The sequence below is a fragment of the Synchiropus splendidus genome, chromosome 19 (assembly GCF_027744825.2).
Source record: "Synchiropus splendidus isolate RoL2022-P1 chromosome 19, RoL_Sspl_1.0, whole genome shotgun sequence".
NCBI lineage: Eukaryota > Metazoa > Chordata > Actinopteri > Syngnathiformes > Callionymidae > Synchiropus > Synchiropus splendidus.
In genome coordinates, this window is record NC_071352.1 from 14,186,200 (window position 1) to 14,194,485 (window position 8,286).

Genomic DNA, 8,286 nt, shown 5'->3' on the forward strand with positions numbered 1-8,286 from the left:
GGCTTACTTTTTGTCCGCTTCAGGCCACCGTAGATCAAGCTACTAGTGCAGAGGTGGGCCACTTGAGCAACTGTAACGGTTGTGAGGGGCCACCATCAAAAGAACTAGAGAGAGGACTACAATACATGACAGAAAATATCACAAATATATCCTTATGAAACAAGGACAAAATGAACCAAATCAGATGAAATGTAAGTTAGGATATTAAGAAGTGTAAATAAGCCATGAAACCAATTGAAATATTTCATTTTATATGTACTTAATTTGAAGATACATCAACTATGGAATAGACGTTCAAGATAAAAAGGCAGTTTATTTGAAAACGTATTTTCAGTATTACTTCAATGTATTTTGAGGAACAAGAATAACACAAAAATGGCCAATGAAAAGAAGAACATTTTAGTCTTAACACAAGAACATGCTATATTTACTGCTGAAGTGGTGGTGGGGACTATAAGAGAAAAAACAAAAAAAGGCAGAAACTTTAGGACTTATCAGTTATAGTTTTAGTCTGATGTCAAACTGGCCACCAAAATACAGGCATCAGGTTGTATATGAGCACAGGGCCGCTCTTTGCCCAGGTCTGTACTCACACGACTTACGTGAGCTGTTGAAACTAAAAAAAAAAAATCAAGGAATATGCTTTTTCTTTTAGCTCCGGTTTGCCTTGGCTGCGTTACTTTCTCTCTCGGGTGAGCTGACGGTGATGCGTTCCAGAGAGTTGGAATTTTTACGACTGAAAATAGCCGAGGTCACGATGACTTACTGTGAGGCGGTGACAAAGTGCCCCCCTAAACTGCTGGCTATATGTGTAACGCCGGAGCGCCGGGAACAAGCTGGGCTGCGTGACTCCACAGGTGTGTCTGACTTGATGGACCAACCACCTGTCCAGGGTGTGTCCTCACCTCTCACCTCACACTGGTACGGAAAGGCTGTTTGGGGATGGGAAGGAAAGACTTGCTGTTTAGGGCAGTGAGAGGAAGTGTGGGCTGAGGACAGTGATGGAGGGCAGAGGAGGGGAGGAAGGGGCGGGCCAAGGAGCGCAATGATGGTCAAAGGTTCGACCAGGTTGTGAGGGCTTCAGAGGAGGAGGAGTCAGGGATCCGAAGGTAGCGTGTGGTGTGGCAGGTGAGGGCAGAGTTGTGTAGCAGTGCAGTTGTTAGATGCTGGCGACAGCAATAAGGTGAAGGAGTTTGTACCCACGGGATGTTCAGGGCTCTGGGAACATGCTGTCAAAAGAAAAGACCACAACTCTGAATAGTTTATCTCCGACATCTTGTTTTTATCTTTTCCAAAGAGAGACTGACCTTGCATTGAAAGGACTTGTTGCAAATGCACTCAAGCATGGAGGAGAAGGCGAGATGAAAGATTGAAGACTTGACCTTGCATCTCAAGTACAGCAACTATCAGGTTTGAAATATTTATGAAAACAGAATCAAACCAGCGCAGTTTTCCAGTGCGTCACCACATAATGCCACAGCAGGAATCTCAGTCCGGTCACATGCCAGAGATTTCCCTCCGACGCGCTTCTGAGTTTCGAGGGGCGGAACTACGAAGTGAAGTCCTCAAAGCTTGGAGCTGCTTCTCAGCGAATAGCGGAATAAAAACCTGGCGTAAGGGGCTGATGTTAGCAGAGCAGCGTCAGTGAACAAGCCTGAAACAGTTCCACGATTTTATTTTCAACAACAAACTTCGTCAACTGGCTCTGAATGACCTCGGGTGGCAGCCAACGATAAACTCTGGTTGTTTCAGGCTTCTTCAGTCAGGACCCAGATGGCTACTTATTGCACCTATTTGTATCGAAATAGCCTCAAGATATTTGCATTAAAAATGAGAAGGCGTGGGGGGTGTTTTTCAACATCCTGCCTGTACGACATGGAAGTGCAACGGATGATTTTTAACCCAATAGTCCTGAAGGAAACATCATAACTAGCGGCTGCAGAGTGAAGAGATTTACTTCAAATGATTAAAAACTAGGGTCAGTTCAATACACGTCAAAACACCCTCCTTTGCTTCTTTGTATTTTTCTGTCGCTTCTTGACTGGTTCCGTTCCGTTCCACATTACAGTTAAAGTCGGGAACGATCAGCTCTCACCACACACGTGAAGATTGTCAGTCACAAATATGAAACATTTTACATTCATGACTGTCGACCTTGACAGTTTTCGGAGCGGATTATCAGGATGAATTCCCTCGTAGCTCACCCCAGATTTTCTTCTACGATAATCGTTGAAGCGGTACGATAAATGGGCGATTACAAAATCTGGACAAAAACAGCCCGATTAGCGTTATGTTTGCGGCGCCCTTTAGACGCATGTATGCACACATCTTGATACGTTGAAAACAAGAGATGTTATCGCTAAACTTCAAATTAGCTTCACGCACACAGACATGCTAAGGCTGTCAAGTATCTATGAGGCAAATGCCTCCAAACAATATACAATATCCACTTTGTTTTGTTAACATGCTAGCTACAGGAGAACGCTACAGCAATCTAAGCATGAAATTTGAGGATTCATTTCACACTTTAATTCAAAGAGGAAACCTGCGTTGTAATCATTAGCATTGCTAGCCACACCAGAAAGCTATAGCAACAAGTCAATATGAGAATATTACATCTAACACAGTTTTTCAGTTAAAGTTAAGGTCTTTTTAGTTAATGTTATTTTACGAGTCCCCTGTTTTGTTTTAAACATTTCATTGTCTACATATTTTTCAGAATCTTTGTACTTGTTAGCATTGCTAGCCCCGGGCAGAACACGGTAGCGGTTCAAAATTCAAAATTTTATATCAAATATCCAAATATGTATTTTAGGGGAAACCTGCTTTGTAATCGCTAGCATTGCTAGCTAGTACAGAAAGAGGAAACCCGCCACTAGCACTTATTGCTAGCTGACGCTAGCCAGCATTTGGAATTTTAACCAAAGAATTAGTGGTTCATTTCTATATCCTGATAAAATTCATGAAATGGTCGATTTATTCGCACAAACGTGTTTCCAATTAGGTGAGCAGCTTTTCATACTTCATCCGTTGATGCTGTTCTGAACTCTTACTCTCATTAAAAGGGAAGTCATTACTCAGCGCCTGCTGTCCACACCAGCCCAAAAGAGCGATGTCTTGTTCAAATGGAACCACTCCGAGCGCTGCATGGGCGCGTGGATGGATTCTTCAACTCCGAATTGAAATGAATCACCAGTGTTACTGATCAACAACCGGACACGTCTGCCAGTTTATCGATGGACGCTGTTTCATGAGGTCATTTGGATTGTCACAGTTGATCCCAAACAACGTGACAACACCTCCGAATATAGAGTGGCGGTCAGCGGGGGACCGGCCTGGAATGCAGCAGCAGCAGGAAAGAGAGCGCAGCGGCGCCTGACTGCTGCGTCTTCATGATCTTTTGAGGGTTGATGTGCACATACAGGGGTAATTTCAAGGGTTTTAATGTGTCCGTCATCCTGAAACGGAGCCACTTTAGGTAACATGTACGTAACATGTGCAGCATCATATTCCCTCCCTCCTTTTTGAGATGAAGTCATGTGACGAATGCTCACGTTTGCCCTCAAATCTTGCCGCCAAGGGTCACGACGTGGATGTGAAGAATCCTGAATCCGTCCAAATTCCCATGATGGAAATGTAGAATAGACAGATGTAAACAGTGGAACTGACTAGTTCAGGTGGCCGTAAACAAACATGGCCGACCTCCAGATCCATCTCTCTCCGTGATTTTTCTCACCCTCTAAATCCCGACCCTGTGGACCACGTCAGCAGCTGCTGTTTGAATGAGCCGCTCACACACACCTTTACCTCTCAGACTCCGCCCCCATCCAAACCTCCGTCAGGCTCCGCCCTTGTGAGGAGCTCTGGAACAAAACAGCCCGGAAACGACTTACGGAACATCAGCTATATATAAACTCATTTTCAAAGGTCCTTATTTCCCGTCATGTTGCTCCAGAACTTTATATTATGACAAGTTTCACCGCATTTTGGCCACTACAATCAATGAAAGAGTTGACAAACAGAACCCCGGGAGCCGAGGACGGACTCTGGTGGGCCACCAGGAAGTGTGACCCTGACGGCGCGTCAGAGCGGACTGGAGGCTGCTGACAGAGACTGGTCGTCGATGGTGAACTTTTACCCGACTTGATCGTCTCCACTTCACAAAGCCAGTCCGGGAGCTAAACTCCTCTGACCACCCAGCACCCGCAGGAGCAGCAGAACAAAGCTCATTTGGATGAAACATTCTGACCCGGCCAGATTAAGTCTAAATCTTGACTCTTGTTGCTCCAAGTCTGTGGGCTTAGCTGCCGAACAGCTTCATGGCGGAATGAGAAACAGTCTGACCTTGCATTTTTATGTTGCGTTCCCGAGGACCATGACTCATTCTTAACTCCAGCCTGGTCCACATCAGCGCTTTGGCGTGTGTGTGCGTTTAGCTCTGCGACCAATCAACAAATATGCTTTTGTTTTCTGCTGAAGCGAGTGAATTAGCCACTCGCTCTTGAATCCCAGCGGCTGTCATTTTGGACTTATCTAATCAATCAGCAAATCCGCTTATAACCAGCTGTAAAACACCTCCAGAATCCAGCCGCCACTCGGAGCCTCCGACATAAGCCCCCGCCCCCGTGGCCTCCGTCTTCATTACAGCGCTCGCCGGTGTCTGGGGTGCGGAGAAAAGCCCTGGAAAGGCTCCAGTGTGTGCCGAGCTCAGCTGCCAGGCCTCTCACCCGCGCCCAACCCTGGCAGCCCATCACCCCCACCTTCATCCGTCTCCGCTGGCTCGCCGTCAACTCCCGCGTCTCTTACAAAATCCTCCTCCTCACATACAAATCCTTCTGTGGCCCCCAGCATCCAGCAGACCTCCGCCTCTGCGCTCCTCATTAGCAGGTTTGCTCTCCATCTCCTGCAGCAGTCTGGCATCACCCACATGGAAGAGCGCCTCATTATTGTTAGTATTGCTATTAATATTAGTACTGCTACTCGTAGAGCAGGTAATACAAATATTCAAAAATGCTACAAAATCTTAGATGAAAACTAAAAAGCTCAATAAAAAATACTAACAATAATAAAAATAATATACAGCTAGTTTAATTTGACATATATATATATATAATATTTAAGGCATCAGTACTGAGACTTATAGTGATAGCTAGACTAACATTACTATTAAGAGAAGTGTTCGGAACACAGCAAAAACAAAAGTGAGTGTTAGTGAGTATTACAACAAAGTAGGCGACAGTGTTAATAGGTGTAGTAATCATATTAGTGATGCAAGTACCATAAGTTAACCAATATTTTTTAATAGTATTTCTAGTCATTATAAAGACAGTAGTTGTGTTTATAGTAGTATTGAGAATAGTAGTATCTGTACTGTAGTAGAAGTAGGATCCAATAAAGCTGCAGTGAAGGTGGTAAAGCGAGGCGTAACAGTTTACAGTAGAAGCTAGAGGAGCACTAGTAGTCAGGTGTCTATATTGGAAGTAGACATGACAGCAGTATTGAAGGTTTGATAGTTTTAGTCAAAGAAGGAATGGATCAATAGTAGTCTCAGTTGCAAAGGTGGTTTTAGCTAACAAAAGGGAAGTAGATGAAAAAGTAGTGGAAGTAATTGTAAAAGCAGCAATAGCATTTGCATATGTAGTAGACATACTCCATGTAGTATTAGTCGTAGCCAAGGTGTTAGCATTTCTCGTTGAAGTACGATGCTAGAAGCGGAACTGTCAGTAGCAGTATTGACAGTAGCAAAGTAGTACTGCAGTAGTTGTAGCAAAAGTTGTCGTGGTAGGTGTCAACAGTAGAAACGAAGAAGGTGACGGTAAGTATTTGAGGGAAAGGTAGTGGAAGAATTGTGATGGCTATAGTTGTCACAGTAGGAGTACACATGTGGGGTCAGTACCTGCCATGGTGAAAGTAGTCTCCTACACTGGAGAAAGTCGCAGTGGAAGCAAGGATGGTGAATCCGTGTGTCACATGTTGCATTCCACACGTTCTCGGAACTGGGAAATTCCCAGCTCTGGCCCTGCGATGACCTATCCGACATTTCCCAGTCGAATGGTGGGAGAATTCTCGCCACCCAGAGTTCAAAATCCAAGATGGCGTCCCTGAATGTAAACAGAACGCTTAGAATACATGAAATACACCAAACACATTCCGCAAATTCGTATTTTCCCTTCCTCCTGCGGGTTTTCTGATGTGAACAAAATATTTATCAAGAGGTTGCTTATACTCGCACGCAAATGAGAGTAGCTTTCGTGGACGTCGCCATCTACTGTTACGACAAGTGGGACGCACTGAACCAGGCTCGGACGTCCAGGTGACACCGTTTATTCCGTGTTTATCTTGCCGTAAAACAAAGCGAGGACCACACCACGGTTCCAAATGTCAAAACTGACTCAGGTGGCGCCGCGACCATCACGTCAGACGCCTGCCGATAAACATCGGCTCTAGTTGGGGGTGAACGTCGGGGCGAGTGCACCGCGGCCGCCTGCATCTGTGTTTTATGTTTAAGGCTTTATTTTTTACTAGAAGAGACAAAGTCATGAGACAGAGCTCCAGACGCGGAGGAAATGTCAACAGCGCTGCCCTCAGGTCAGGGCCATTTGGTGCCTTGATTGGATCTTTTCTCCGAGAACCTATAAAACACAATCAGGCCCTGCGAGAAGGCCACATGGCATAATGAAATTATCGGCCGAGCGCACGTACAACAGCATTACACAAAGGAGAAGAGATGAAGGTTTACTGAGAATTACATTTCACAAGGCCGAATGTAGTGAATAATGAGAAAATACTCAGCCATCTGCTCGGCAGGAAAACACAATTTGAATGTTCGCGGAGAGGAGAAATGTAAAACGCCCCTGGCAGAAGCCTTAATATTTTAATGAAGTGGCTGCAGGAGCATACAATAATAATATTTTCAGATTTCAGTGTGAAATGTAGGGATGAAATATATGTCATCCGTTGCTCCTCGGAGAGTTTGCGGGCAGATGTTGGGTATTCAGCGCGGAAACACGTCCCTCCGACGATGAATATAAATCACATTTAGGTGTGGTATTCATATATTAATGCTGCCCTCCACTGCAAGAGACTGTTGCGCGTGGAACACAATAACGTTAGCGTAATCCCACGAAAACACAAAATAAATCATTACGCTTCCGTCTTTAGTCAATTACAGTAATTATGAGCCTCCCCTGGGGCCCACTGAGCAGCGTTTGAACTCACCAAGGCTCAAAATATTTCATTATCTCAGGAGGAGACTAATTAGCATGCGACTGCGGGTCGTGAATCAAAAACAGCCATTGTTCAAACAAACGAATAAACACGCTGTTTAAATTCCTCTTTAGTTAAACTGTGGAGTTCAGGCAGCGCGGGGGGCGGGGGAGGGGGGGGGGGAGCACACTGTGTTTTCAGCTCAATAAATACAGTTAAAGATGCCAATATCAAGTCATACTTCATTAGAAAAAAGTAGGTTTTCATTCTGTGTATGCTACAATAGATGTTTCCAAGGTTCTCAAACGCCGGCGCCATCTGGTGGCGTCACTGGAGGCGCCAAACAGCAGCAATGTCAGCCAGTATTGAAGGGTTTGTCAGTGGTTTTTCAAGAAGACGACCAGCCTCATGTGAACCAAGGGCTTGTTTTGATTCCAACCACAGCGACAACTCTGACTATTGTGAGAGGATGAAGTGTCTGAACGGCTCAGAGACGGACGGCAACACTGAAGGCTCATGTCAATGGGAGGTCAAACTCTTCAGAAGGGTCAAACCATGTCACCAGAGGGACTGACTGGGTGTTGACACCTCCTCACCCATGTTTCTGAGAGCTTCTCTGCTGTTTTGATACCTTGCTGTCGTGGCTTGTTTACACATTTGCAGTCACTTTCCAAACCTGTTTGAGGCAAAGCTTCAGCCAAAGGCAGATGGTTGCCACTCGCCCCTCGTTCTTTCAACTGGCTTCACCTGGTTCTGATGAGGCTCTTCATCTTCAGGTGAGAAGAACGGGCTTCCATCTGTCACCAGCTGTCACCATTCTTCTCTGACCCTGAAGCTCAAGAGCTTTTTCACCTGCATTCTAATGCGGCACAGACAGGCTCCACCTCCAGTGACCTCACAAACGCTTCTCTCCAGATCTCGCTTTGATCCACTCAGAACTAGAGTTACAGTTATTCACCACCTCTGTAGAGAACACATGATCATTCCAAGTCATACGACCAATAGCAAAGCCCGTTAGAGGGCCTCGCACATACTCATAGAACTGAGGTTACATTCAGGTAACATTTCCAGACTTAGATA

The 8,286-nt window shown here is 45.2% G+C and overlaps 1 long non-coding RNA gene across 1 annotated transcript; it reads right to left on the reverse strand.

Annotated features, from left to right (window-relative positions):
- Nucleotides 1–389: 389 nt before the first annotated feature.
- LOC128751305 (uncharacterized) lies at nt 390–8,056 on the reverse strand. The gene is made up of 4 exons (XR_008413242.1): nt 7,954–8,056; nt 5,897–6,101; nt 1,308–4,913; nt 390–1,229 (listed from the first exon to the last, which is right to left on the reverse strand). It is a non-coding gene; the product is annotated as an uncharacterized LOC128751305 (long non-coding RNA).
- Between the last annotated feature and the right edge of the window lie 230 nt (nt 8,057–8,286).